The 14228-nt window shown below is 42.2% G+C and overlaps 1 long non-coding RNA gene across 1 annotated transcript; it reads left to right on the forward strand.

The window, feature by feature from the left end:
- Positions 1-405: 405 nt before the first annotated feature.
- LOC128853785 (uncharacterized) lies at positions 406-6538 on the forward strand. Its single transcript, XR_008452536.1, has 4 exons — positions 406-588; positions 741-927; positions 4979-5245; positions 6203-6538. It is a non-coding gene; the product is annotated as an uncharacterized LOC128853785 (long non-coding RNA).
- Positions 6539-14228: the final 7690 nt, after the last annotated feature.

The following is a 14228-nucleotide window of genomic DNA, read 5'->3' on the forward strand; positions in this document are numbered from 1 at the left end:
TGCTGCTTGACTGAGTAAAGGTCTCGCTCTCCTCAAATCCCTGTCACTGCCCCTCCTTCCCCACCAGGCAGTCCTGATCCCTTACGCCCACCAGCGTCAGGGAGCTGAGAGTATGGGGGACAGGAACAGCTTTACCTGGGGCTGCTACTGGCAGAAGAGACTCTGTAACTGCAGCCTGAGGATTGAGGACAGCATGCTGACACAGTGAGGAATCTCCTATTTCTAATTTTATTTTCCTATCTACTTGTAAATGTCATGAAAAATTAAATTAAAAAAGACGTGTAGAGTGATACAAAGGCCTGTCATAGAAATGTATCTCCTGAGTCATAAATTAGTGATTTGTTTTCTCCATCTGGTTTTCCTGATACAAACAGGAACAGTTTGCTTTTGCTGAGTGGAAATGCCTCTGCTGAAATGATCTTGTGGAAATAGGAAGACGGAAGAAGAAAACCTTTAAGTAGCCTGTAGCAGTCTGTACATTGTTACAAACAGAAGGAAAGTGCACAATCAGAAATATGACTTAGAGGTAAAATATATTGGGCATGTTCTTGATTACTTCTGACCATTCAACACGTCCTCTGCTGGTAGGTATGTTGCTGTTTTCCACAGTTCATGAAAACGCACTGTTTTTTGACTTTCCTCCTAATGCATGACCTGCCTAAATTTCTGTCATGTCTGTGATTTTCAACATCGTTGGTTACTCGGGCTGTACTTCCCAGCGCTGTTTTTATTTTTTCCAGCAATTACACTAACTGCCACCTCCAAAGCGGAAACCAGTATCGACAGTTAGGAATGTGGCTAACTGTGGAAGTAAGAAAAGGAAGAAGCTGGAGATATTCCTGAGCAGTATTTCTACACCACTTCCAAAAGCTATCCTTATAGCTTTGGAGACAGTGAACAAGGTGGCTTTTGGTCAGAGTAAATAAGGTAAGTCCTATACATCTAGATAAATGATTTTTTTTTTTTCCAGTTGTAGAAATAAAATCTATCATCTTAATCACTGTTCTTTATTTTTCAAGTATCTTGAAGTTGGATACTGGCAAAAATTTGTGGCTACATGTTAGCTATTTGCCTGTGGTTATGCCTGGGAAAAGGAGGTAGGGCTACTGCACAGGGAGGTTATTGACGAGGTTTCCCGCATGTGCTGGTAGCTTTCAGAGGACATCAGGAGTGGCTTTAGGGAAAATACATTTTAGTTTTTGGGGATTAGGCAAGGGGAGTCACACTGGGAAAAAGGATGAGATTATAGCAAATGGTGTTTTTCTTGTTAGGCTCTCAGAAGGAAGAGAAAGGGCAAGAAAGAGCAAATCTCTGTGCAAAGACTAGTCATGGAGTGCACTGAAAAATGATGGCTGTCTTTCACAGAAATGTTATAAGAATTAAAAATGTCTGCACATGCATGTCAAATTTAGCTTCTCTTTCTTCCTTAGCTCATCCACCTGCTTCTAACTCTTGTATTGCCCCTTGTCTAAAGCAGCTTCATTTCAACAGCTTTTTTTCTGTCAAAATCTTTTGCATCCAAGCATCTTCCAGCAGATCTCAGCGCGATGTAAGTGGCATGTGATACCCGGATCCAGCTCCCCCAGGGCTGGGGAGCCCCAGCCGGGTAGCTTTGTTGCCAAGGAGAGCTGCAAAGTGACCAGTCAAATCAATCCCCTCCTATTTTGTTGCCCAAGATGTTTATGTTTTTATGAAGGAGGCAGTTCACTTAGTGAATCTCTATTTTTAGGTTTGTGCTAGCAGCCCTTGGGAGTTTACATTGAAGATGGAGACGAAAGGATGTCTGTTAAGGCGAAGGTGTCCATAGTGGAAATGGATTTGGCTTTCTGGCCAGTACTCCCAACAGGGCCTCCAGATACACAGTATGAATGGAGTGGATTGTCACAAGAGCATAAATGCATTCACTTGATGCTTTTTCTGTTTGCTTGCTTTTGAAATACTCAAACTTTTTAGTTTGGATGAGCATTAGTTGCATTTTATGAGCTTGCCACTCTTCAGTGTTGAATAAAATAACAGAGGAGTATAATGGCAAATAGGGAAAACAAAACACAATATTTAGAAGACTACTGAAAACCCTCTATAAACCAGAAAGAGTTTTAGAGAAAATGTCTTGATGAATATAGCCTCCTTCAGGATTTCATAACAAAAGGCAGTGCCATCCAGAATTTTTGACAGTAGTTCTCTACAAGATAATTTTAATTCTAGAAAGGACCTGGCCATCACAGAGTGACCCTGTCTTGCTTCACTACTCTTCTTAAGCAGCAGGAGGTTATATTTGCATCAACAGTGTCCTTGCTCACTTGGTAATACCCTTCTCCAACATCCAGTGTGAAGAGCTAGTCTGGGCATCTTTATGTGATGCTGCCTTGTGCTATATAAATATAACATTTAATATTTTCTGTTTCTTTTGAAACAAATGTAACTGCTTAATAATTGCCAAGATGGCATTTATGTTTTCTTTTTAGTTTGAAATATAAATACACGTTTCAGTTCTCTAGTCTAGAAAAAAATACATTTTTAATAGTCTCAGACACGTTGTTAAATCATTTTAGTTGTTACCACTGTATTCCCATTTTTCCTTAGGTTATTAATTTGTTCCAGTGCTCCTTTTGGCAAGAAACTCACTTGCATAAGCTGTTGGATCAGCTTTTCACTGATTTTGAACTCAGTGATTTTTTGCTTCAGCAAAAAGAAAGAGCTGAGTAAAGGAGTTTTTAGTTTAGAAATATTTCTCCTTCTCCAGGATTTTGGGTACCCATTAACTCTAGCAGCAATGGAGATGCTTAGCGCTCTGCATCATTGACTTGCTAAACCAGAGATGTTCCTGTAAACTTGTCCAGCTTCCAAGGAGCTGTGCTGCTGCAGTGTCATTCCCACTCGTCCTCTGTTTCTCACCCTGTACTCTTCTGAGATTTTTCTTTAAGTTAAGGCAGGGTTTTCTTGGAACGAGTTGCAAAACCTACTCCTCCCTCTGGCACGAATGTCCTACAAAATGTAATACAGCTAATTTCTCAGAAGTGTGCTTTTTCTTTTTCATGAGCAAATGAAGTACTGTTAATCACTAGTGGGTGTTAAGGTAAATGAAAGCCAACCTGATGAGTGAGAGATGCCCGGCAGGTGAATTGGTTGATTCTTTCAGTTGTTCGTTCTTAGTTGACATTGCTTGCAGCAATTCCTTCCTTGCTTTGCTTGCATAGAGTACTAGGGAAATTTGTAATCAACAAGGAAAATATTTATTAAAATTATAACAGCACAATAGCTTAAGAAATTTTCACCTTCTAGGGATTAATTCTATAACTGTATATTACAATGGGAAATGCAGTCCTCTCCAACACATACTGCAGCAAAGCAAACCTTGAAGTGCTCTTGAAAGCTCTCAGTGATTCCTCTTACAGAGCGTCTTGACTGTAATGATGGTGATAAGTGATTCACATAGCTCTGTCTCATAGATACCAAACTTAACAGCACAGCTGGCTCTGGGGGGGTTTGTAACACTTGTATTCCCCTCAGCAGATCCAGGTTTCAGACTGAAAATTCAAATACTGTGAGCGAGTCCAGGTGAAACCCTTGTGTCCCTGAAGCCCGGCTGAGTTCTGTCTCCAGCTTCTCAGGGGACCATTGCTTCACCTTCAGGAGATTTCAGTCTTAAGGTGAACTCGATTCCAGGCTTTAGACATCCTTCACAAGAATCCAGACTAGAAGGGAAGAGGCTGAAAATCTGAACAGATTCATTCTCAACAAATAGCTCTCTTCTTTATTGATGGCAGTTGAACATGATCCACTGGATGCCACTCTATCTCAAAAAGACCTTACACTAACAGTTGTTAGAAGCTGTGAAAGCAAAATAGAGGAAATACAACTCAAGTCACATTACTTTTCCTAAGTCTCCGTTGCTAGCCCTGTTCAGCAGCTCTTTGCTCTAACCCGGCAGGACTGTTCTTTTGTGATTCCCTGGGTAAACAATTCAACTTCTGTGCATTTCTACTTCCAGGACTAGAAAATGGTGATAACTCCCCACCTTAATGGTGTGTACATGACAGGAAAATGAAGGCAGAATTCTAATATGTACTCAGACATCCAATGAGGCAAACTATCACATAGTGTGCTTTTCAAAAGAATATAGGTATCGAACTTCTCTTGGAGTGAATTGCAGTGAATCACTTTGAACACTTGCTGCTCAAACACATGGGGCTCAGCTCCTGAAAGTTGTGTGAAAGAAGTTTTCATGAAGTTTTGGCTCTTTCTTTTGCAAACATAGATGAGACGTTTTTTTCCCCCTGAAAAATGAGTCTGCTTCTGTTGGAGTTTTTCACTGAAATGAGTATTTGTATAGCAGGCTGAAATAACACCTCCTTTCCAGTTGCCTACCATTGCTCCATGCAGCCAGATGACTTTACAAGAGGTTTGAATATTAGTTTGCAACTCCCTTTCTTTTACCAAGTCTTGGTCCTACATGCAGCTTTATAAAGGCATCTGGTTGATATGATTCAGAATGCATTTTATAAAAACACTTAGCTCTATGGAGAGAATTGATTTCTCTGTCAGCAAGAGTGATTGACAGTCCAAACCCACATAATCTAAAAGGAGATGCAGAGATGGTATCTAACAGTCCATCACAACAGACCACTTGAGTTAGTGAAGTCCTGTGCAGGAATCCTGCAGCAGCCTCAGTGATGGGGGCAGGCATTCAATCAGGTGACGAAGGTGTTTGATCAGAGTGTGCCAGATAATGTGATAAAGACAGGATGGGGAAGCTGTGCGCTGTGGGAGAGGCTGTTGCTGGAGCATCTGTCTCTGCGTGGTGCCTGTCCCTGGCTGTGGTGCAGCCCCCACCAGGGAAGCCAGGCACCAGGCACAGCTGCTTAGAAGTCCTGGTTGGTGGGTGTGAAGGGGAGTAGAGATATGAGTCATGTGATCATGTGTGGGATTTGATGGGTCTGGCACCACCTCAAGCAGATGTTTTTGGTCCCTGTTTCAGTGGGCTGGGCCAGAAAACAGCACCAAGCCTCAGCTCAGCAAGGCTCTCCAAGTTGTATTGCAAGAATGACCAAGTCCTATGGAAGCAGATTCACACTGATAGTCTTCTCTGGAGCCTTCACCTTGGACAACCATTCAGAAATCTGGATGAATCATGTTACTAGTGCTAAGCACTGAATCATGCACCTACCAAATCTGTCAGCAACAAAATTTATAGGTAAAAATATGTTGGTACACCTCTTTAAAATGTTGGCAGCATTTTATCAGGGTAAGTATTTGGATCTTATAACCATATGAGTTTCCAAAATATTAATTTAATTGCACAGCCATCCTCTTATCTACTTTGCCCCTAGACAGATCTTAAAAATGATTTAAACTTCAAAGATGATATTAATCCCTCCCCACAAAGACATTTGGAGAAACTATTTCTTTGAAATAGAACTGATTACAAACTACTGTTGATAGCCTGTGCTTTCCTTGCAGCATTAGCTTTTCTGTGGGCACAAAGTGCTCTTGTAATTTGTCAACTACTACCACTATTTAGGATCAGTTATGCTTTCTTACATTAATTAAAAACTGTAATTAAATAAACAAAAAGCCCCTCACTGTGACTCAGTTTCAGAGTGTGCATCTGGCCCTTGTTTGAGATGGAGGGGGAAAAACAGTCAAGTTATGTCAGAAATTTCCGGGATGTTTTCTTTTGATTATCCCATAAAGACATGCTGCTGAAATGGTAATGGCTGGGAAATAAAAGAGAGAGACAGACATATTTCACTGCAGTGGGAAGAAGTGCAGTAAATCTTTCCACTTATGATGCTTTTTGACCTCAGAGTGCAATACAGTGTTAGTCCTGTAGATCTTGATGTGTTAGTTCCAGATCTTGAACAGAAGGTGCAAAGTAATTATTCATTGAAAATATCTTTTAATTATAGCCCTGTCTTAGTGAACTTTATTTAAAAAGATAGCTCTCCTTGGGGAGACATGGGCTTCGCTCTTACTGTCCAATATTGACACAAAAGGAGAAGTTGAGCATTAAAGAAGCAGATTTACTCTTGCAAGTGGTCACCATTGCATTTAATAGCCGTGTATTTATAACTTTTAGAAGATCATTGTGTATCTTTTGCATATATTTGGGAAAGAAAGTAGAGCTCTGTGCATAAGCTTCATCATACTGCATAAGATCTGCCTTCACTAATTGAATTTGGCCATTTTTATTTTGTTTCAGCGGCCACATGGACAGTAGGACACCTCAACTTCTGTCTCCTGATGGAGATGACGTGCATAGTATGGCCAAAGCTTTCCAAGAAGTAAAACTGTCCTATTTTAGCATAAAGAGGGGACACATTTCTTCATAATGCCCTACTTAGACTCTATGAGAGTCATTAAAAAACATTTGTTGAACAGCTGTCTCTAGAAAGAAGAGTACTCTACTGAAATGTATTTCTTAAATTGATACAGATTTCAGTGGATTGTTGCTTGGAGTTATTTTTGGAGAAAAAAGTTTTCAGACTGAAAAAATTATGGCTGCAAAATACACTTTGTTTTTCTTCAAAAAGAGGTTCAAAATGGTGTTTCTTGAGCTGAAAATTTGGAGTAATACAAAATAATTTTTTGAAGGAGGGAATAATTTGTGATAACTGCTGGCTTTAGAGTTCAATTTAGTTTGAAAGAAAAAAGAGGATCTTTTCCATGACAGAAATCCCCTTTTTATCTGCTCAGAATTCTTATTTCTGTCATAGTAGATGGCATTTTTTCTTCAAAGCAAAAAGGTAATTGCTGTGTTTATTTACCTTTCATTTATTCCTATACTGTAAACATGTTCAATTGAAAAACATAATTCTCTTATTAAAAGGCTATGATCTCCCTTGTGAGATTACAGTCATAGAACCACAGAATGGCTTGGGTTGGAAGGGACCTTTACAGATCATCTGCTCCAACCCCCCTGCCATGAGCAGGGACATCTTCCACCAGAAGAGGCTGCTCAAAGTTCTGTGAAATCTGACCTTGGGCGCTTCCAGTAATGGGGCATCCACAACTTCACTGGGCAACCTGTTCCACTGGCTCACCACCTTCATTATTAAAAGATGTCTTCCTTATGACTATTCTTAATCTACTCTGTTTTAGTTTAAAACCACTACCCCTTATCCTGTCTCTACAGGCATTGGTAAAAAGTGTCTTTATTTTTTTTTATAAACCCACCTTTTTATGTGTACAGCCACAATAAGGCTTTACTGGAGTCTTTTCTTCTCCAGGCTGAATAAATCCAACTCCCTCAGCTTTTCTTCATAAAGGAGGTGTTCCAGTTCTCTGACCATTTTATGGCCCTTCACTGGACCCACTCTAACAAGTCCATGTCTTTCTTGTACGGGGGACTCTGGAGCTGGATGTGGTACTCCAGGTGGGACCTCATGAGAGCAGAGTAAAGGAGGAGAATTGCCTTCCCTCAACCTGCTTGCCATGCTTCTTTTGATGCAGCCCAGGATACGGTTGGCTTTCCGGGGTGTAATTGCACACTGCCATCTCATGTCTGATTTTTCATTCACCAGTATCCCCAGGTTCCTTCTCCAGAGGACTGACCTCAATCCATTCATCTCTCAGCCCGTATTGATACTGACCCAAGTGTAGGACATTGCAACTGGCCTTGTTGAACAACCTTGCTACAACCCATCCAAAGACCACAATACAGCAATATTTAACCTGTAGCTGAAGCCTAAGAATCAATGGCCCTGAGAAAGCCAGAATGTGTGAGTGTTGTCAATCAGGTGCTGAACAGTTTGTTTGCTACTTCCTAAAGCACAGCTCTCACTGTCTGTACAAATGTGTACGATGCAAGTTAATGCTAGGCAGGTGGATACTTTGATAGAAAAATAAATGCATCATTACTCTTCCCCATGAACACTGACAATGACCATCTATCCTCCCCTGACAGAGCTGGCCTGGTGATTTTTCATCAAACCTCTGTCAAGCATCTTAATAACTGGATCTTGACCTAGCAGCTTGGCTTCTCAGACAGGAAAACAAAAGGGGAGAGGAGTTGTGGCCTTCCGATACTTAAAGAGGGAAGAACTTGTTAGCAGGACTTGTAGCAAAAAGACAAGGCGAAATGGCTTTAAACTAAATGAGGAGAGGTTTAGAATAGGTATTAGATTTTTTTTTTTACACTGAGGGTGGTAAAGCACTGGAACAAGTTGCCCAGAGAGGTGGTAGATGTCCCATTTCTGGAAACATTCAAGCTCAGGTTGGATGGGGATCTGAGCAACCTGATGTAGTTGAAGATGTCCTTGTTCACTGCTGGGGGGGTTGGACTAGGTGACCTTCATGGTCCTTTCCAACCCACCCTGTTCTAAGATCCTATGATTCTAACTTCAAAGTTTCAGAAATGTTAGATGGAGAGAAGCTCTTGCAGCCACCTGCCTCAGTCTCCTGCTCAGAGCAGGAGAGCTGCTAGTGCCAGATGAGCTCTAATGTGGTTTTGACCAGCTTAGTCCAGAAGGCCAGATATATCACCACCTCTTCAGACAGCCTGACCCAGTATTACACTCTTTCTATTAAGTTTTTCCTAGTGCTCAACTTGATTGTTTTGACCAGCAAATTGTTCCTGCTGCCCTTGGTCGTATTATGTCTCTCAATACTAACATGGATTAGATCATCATCTCTGAAATTGACCTCCAAATAGGCTGTCATTGCAGCATCCCTTAGCCTTCTCTTTGCTAATCTGAGTTGCTGCTTACGAGAAGGGAAAAGCTGGTGGCAGTGCTGGTCACTCAGGGCAGACCCTTCTGCAGCAGTCATAAAGCGCTGGAGGTCGGGGTCCAGGGAAGGCTGGAAGGTAAGAAGCAGAGTTGGGACTTTAGGCTTTGGAGGAAAAAGTGGGGCTTATTCAGGGATTGCCATGCACAATCCCCTGGGGAGCTGCCATGAAGGCAAAGGGTGCCCAGGATAGCCATGTGGTTTCTAAAGGAAATGGCAACAGACCCCACTTCAGCATCCCAAGCGTTCCTTCCCTGTGCTTTTCCCACTGTGTGGTACTGAACTAGAGGCTCACTTCCAGTTTCGTACTGGAGATCTACAGTGAAAGAACTCCTTAGCACAGAGTGGGACTCCTTCCCCTCTTCTTACCTCCTTGTCTTTCCTGATCAGCCTGTACTAATCCAGAGCCATGCTCCAGTTTTGGGTGCAGCATCTCACCATGTCACCACTGTTCCAGTCCTGCTGTAGCCTTGCCACTGCGCCTGGACTTGTGGGTCCTTTTGTTGTCTGGGTTTTGCACATGATCTCTGTACAAGCAGTAGAAAAATGCCTCAGAATGAACTTATCCTTGGAGCAGAAAGGCAAAAGTATCTCTGGGGGCCTCCTCCCTTGTATATCTCCTCTGTCGGCAGCTTCTCTTTCATCACTGGAGTTCAGCCACTGTTCCTTGGTGAATCTAAAGAACTTAGAATTCAACAAACAAGAATTAGAGAACGGGAAGGCCAGAGGAACGCTCCTTTTGAACAACAGTAGACTCAATAAGTCATGTAAACACAGTCTGGACTATGATGAGTCTGCTGAATGTGATCTGTGAAAACTGATATTGCCCTTTCTCCATTAGCTCTGAAGGCAGTTAATTGCAAGGCTGAATTCTCTCTATGACTGTCAGACTTAGCCATTTGTTCACCATTTCTAGCAGGCAGGCAAAACCATGACCTAAAAGCAGAAAAGGGGATTTCGATAGCAGTGTGCAGTAATTCTAAGTATTTCTAAGCTTTGTGAGACATCTATTTTATGAAATGGGATTTCTGTTTCCAAATTATAAAAGACACAAAAGATTGTTAGAAAATGCAAAGCTATGTACAACAACTTCAGAGGCACGTCGATTAATTTATGTGTGCGTAAGGGGAAAGGTGAAGTGCATATTTTTCTTTACAATCACATTTTTTTCCAGAGGTTCTGGTCCCAATACAGCATGTTATTCAATCACCTGAATGTTCCAGTGGCAACAACAAGAGTTAAAGCCAAAACACACTGGATCACCTAGATCCTAGCAACACCATAGTGGTCTGATAGGGCTCTGCTGAGTGCACATATCTGCTTCAGAAAGTGGAGAGCAAGTGAGTCACGGCATATCCTCACTGCATGGCTGTGAAACCTGGGTCACAATGCAGTGAACAGCTAATCTGAACCATGCAGCATAGTGTCAAGTGGATATGCTGGCTCATGCCGAACCATATTCTGACAGTATGAAAAGACCTCTACTCTCCATAAGGTTGATCAGCTCAAGCACAGCTCTAGGCTAACACTGGGGCAACCTACACTACAGGAACTAGTTCTGTTTACGTTAATTTGTGCTAAATCTGTCTGCTATGCTTTATTACGGCATGTAGACCTATCCTCTCTCTCTTTTTTCTTTTTTTTTTTTGTGTATGTGTCTCTGATAGCATTCATTAAAACCACCCACACTTGTCTCCTGGTGAATTTTAGCATTTTCATATTTTAGTTGAAAATCAGAATTCAGAATAAAAGGAAGCCTTAAATAGGCAGGGTAGGGACTTCCTATTGAGCAGCCCATGCGGTCTTCTGTTATGGATCCTTTGCAGTTTCACTAGACATATCTTTAGGTTTTTGGTTGCTTGCTTCTCAAAATTGTTGCACTAAACTGAACCAGCCCACTGATGTTCCAGTCACTCAGTGTGTATCTGTGTTGACCACCTTTGCAGTGACATCAAATGATTGCCAAAGTCTCCTCACCTGTGTATTGAAAAACATCTCCTTTGAGAACTGTTCAAAGCAGTTGAATATACAGTCAAACCTACACAGACAGTCCACGGCTCAAGCCTTTCTATCTTGGACAGACAAGACAGAGAAAATAAGATAATGGTCTTTTTACAAGTCTGTGCAGCCTCTTTAAAAATATCCATTCCTCATTTATCTCAATGAACAATTAATAGCAATTTCTGCAACATATTCTGCAGTGGTATAAAATAACACTTCAGCAGTCATGAAAAAGCAAATTTGTTTCTTTCTAAATGGAGAAATATTGTAAGAAATAAAATTCTGTTTTATTCTATGAACAGTTTCCTTACAAGTAAGACCTCTGGCATCTGATCACCTCAAACATTTGTATCCAAAAAAACATTTCAAATTTATACTAGTGGTCTGCTTGAAATATATTTAGATAACTTGTTAAGTTTGCCTGTTGGTGGCCATACTGTGACTGACTGTCACCAATGCGGCCAACTTAGCAGCCTAATTTCTGGATAGAGGGCAGTGTGGAAAGCCTGAGCAAGGCAAGGAGAAGACAGCTTGAGTGATATTCAGACATGAGATACCCTGTGTTCAAAGTACATCTTATTAGAGGTGCTTTTGAAGGAATCACACTCTAAGTGATTCACATTGCACAAGGTATAAGAGATTGTGCTCTAGAAGCACCCAGCACTGTGCAGATGTTGACATCTGTATTTGATGAGATGAGTACCAACCTTGACAACCATAGAAACCAAAGTCATGAAAAACTGTGTCTGATCCCATTTTTGCTACCAACACCAAGTGGGAGGAAGGCCAGACGGGAGCAGGTACATTCTGCTTGTCCTGAGTTGTTAGATCTGTGCTCAAAGGGTGTCTGAAATTAATTAGATACACAGATTACAAAAGAAAGGGTATGAATTTCAACAACAGGTTGGGATGAGGGCTATACATGCTGTTGGCTTCATGCTATGCCTCAGGCTACTGCCACAGCTTAGCAGTTGAAAAGTTTTGTGGAAGAGCATAAGGAATGATGTGGCTGATGAGCCTTGGTTTTCTGTTTGCTATTTTTCCTTGAACTATGAAGCGTCAAATGTCTTTGTTGGCCCTCTCACCCTTAGTACTGAGTCTGGTCAAGTACCTGTGTGAGTCAGATCTGAGGGGTGGTTACCCTTGCAAATGCATTGCTGCAGGCACTGCACTGGGAAAGGGTGACACATGCTCTTGTATGTATCAGCTCTCCATTGTAGGTGTGGAAAGAGTAGTGGAGCTGCCTTGGCATCAGGGCACAATAGTTGTTGCCTGCTCACCAGTGCATGCTCCTTCCTGCCCCGGACAGAAATCCAGAGCATTCAACTCATGGACTGAGAAGATCAACATGTGAATGAGGAATCCTTCTGTTCGTTACTCAGTCCCCAAAATCCTCATAGATTAAATTTGAGATCAGTTATTTTTTATTTTTTTTAAACCAAAGCTTTTCCATGTTTCTCAGAAAAACAGGACATGATTTCATCTTACCATAATTGCTAAATTCATTTTTAAGATGGGAGAGTGTAAAAACCTGTAATCTTGCACGCCTCCTTTAATATGCAACATCCTGATTATATCGGCCCTGAAAAATTAACAAGTATTCAAATGAACCCTAACTGAAAAGGATGCAAGGCCACCACTATCCAGCCTGCATGACTCATTAAAATGAAAGGTGAAGACCACAGCAGAGTTGCATTAATCACTTGGTTCTGCTATAGGAGAAAAAACATTTGTGTGATATTTTATTTACAACAGATGATAAGCAGAATTAGCTGATAGTCTCACAAAGACCCTAAAGATCATAGAATCATAGAATTATTAGGTTGGAAAAGATCTTTGAGATCATCAATTCCTACCATGCCAGTTGACTACTAAATCATATCCCTAAGCACTTCATCTACCTACCTTTTAAACACCTCCAGGGATGGTGACTCAATCACCTCCCTGGGCAGCCTGTTCCAGTACTTGATAACCCTTTCTGTGAAGAAGTTTTTCCTAATGTCCAATCTAAACTTCCCCTGATGCAGCTTGAGGCTGTTCCTCCTTGTCCTATCACCTATCACTTGGGAGAAGAGACCAACACTCACGTCTCTGCAAACCTCATTTTGGGTAGTTGTAGAGAGCCATAAGTTCTCCCCTCAGCCTCCTCTTCTCCAGGCTAAACAACCCCAGCTCCTCGTAAGGCTTGTTCTCCAGCCCCTTCACCAGCTTCGTCGCTCTTCTCTGGATGCACTCCAACACCTCAGTGTCTTTCTTATAGTGAGGGGCCCAAAACTGAAAACAGTATTTGAGGTGCGGCCTCACCAGTGCTGAGTACAGAGGCAGAATAACCTCCCTGGACATGCTGGTCACACTGTTTCTGATACAAGCCAAGATGTTATCGGCCTTCTTGGCCACCGGGGCACACTGCTGGCTCATGTCCAGCCAGCTGTCAACCAACACCGCCAGGTCTTTCTCTGCCAAGCAGATTTCCAGCCACTCTTCCTCAAGCCTGTAAGTGTTGCGCAGGGTTGTTGTGTCCCAAGTGCAGGACCCGGCATTTGGCCTTGTTAAGCCTCACACAACTGGCCTCAGCCCATTGATCCAGCCTGTTCATATCCCTCTGCAGAGCCTCCCTACCCTCCAGCAGATCAATACTTCCTCCCAGTTCGGTGTTGTCTGCAAACTTGCTAAGGGTACATTTAATCCCCTCATCCAAATCATTGATAAAGACATTGAACAGGACTGGACCCAGCAGTGACCCCTGGGGACACCACTTGTGACCGGCCTCCAGCTGGATTTAACTCCATTTACCACCACTCTTTGGGCCCAGCCATCCAACCAGCTTTTTACCCAGTAGAGGGTTTGCCTGTCCAGGCCAGCGGCAGCCAGTTTCTCAAGCAGAATATTGTGAGAAAGGGTGTCAAAGGCTTTACTAAAGTACACTACATCCACAGGCTTTCTCTCATCCAGTAAGCGGGTCACCTTGTCATAGAAGGAGATCAGGTTAGTTTGGTAGGACCTGCCTTTCATAAACCCATGCTGAGTGTGCCTGATCACCTGGTTGTCCCGAGTGTGCTGTGAGATGGCACCCAAGATGACCTACTTCATGAACTTCTCTGGCACTGAGGTCAGACTGACAGGTCTGCAGCTTCCTGAAACCTCTCTCTGACCCTTCTTGCAAATGGGTATTACAGCTGCCAGCCTCCAGTCCGATGGAGGCTTCCCCAGTCAGCCAGGAATGCTGATCAGCAATGGAAAAAGTTTTGGCAAGCATGTCCACCAGCCCCCTTAATACCCTTGGGTGGATCTCATCTGGTCCCATAGACTCATGAATGACTAATTTGCCTAGTAGGTCTCTAACCATTCTGCTCTTCCTCCCTGTCTACTGGCTCATGAGGTTGAGTATCCAGGGAAAATCTTATCTTGCTGGTGACAAAGGAGCATCCCTCTTTTAAATAATTTTGGAAGGTTCTTTAGTTAAATTTGGTTTTAGACTTCACTTTTTGCTTGATAATAAA

This window comes from Cuculus canorus, chromosome 1 (genome assembly GCF_017976375.1).
Source record: "Cuculus canorus isolate bCucCan1 chromosome 1, bCucCan1.pri, whole genome shotgun sequence".
Lineage (NCBI taxonomy): Eukaryota > Metazoa > Chordata > Aves > Cuculiformes > Cuculidae > Cuculus > Cuculus canorus.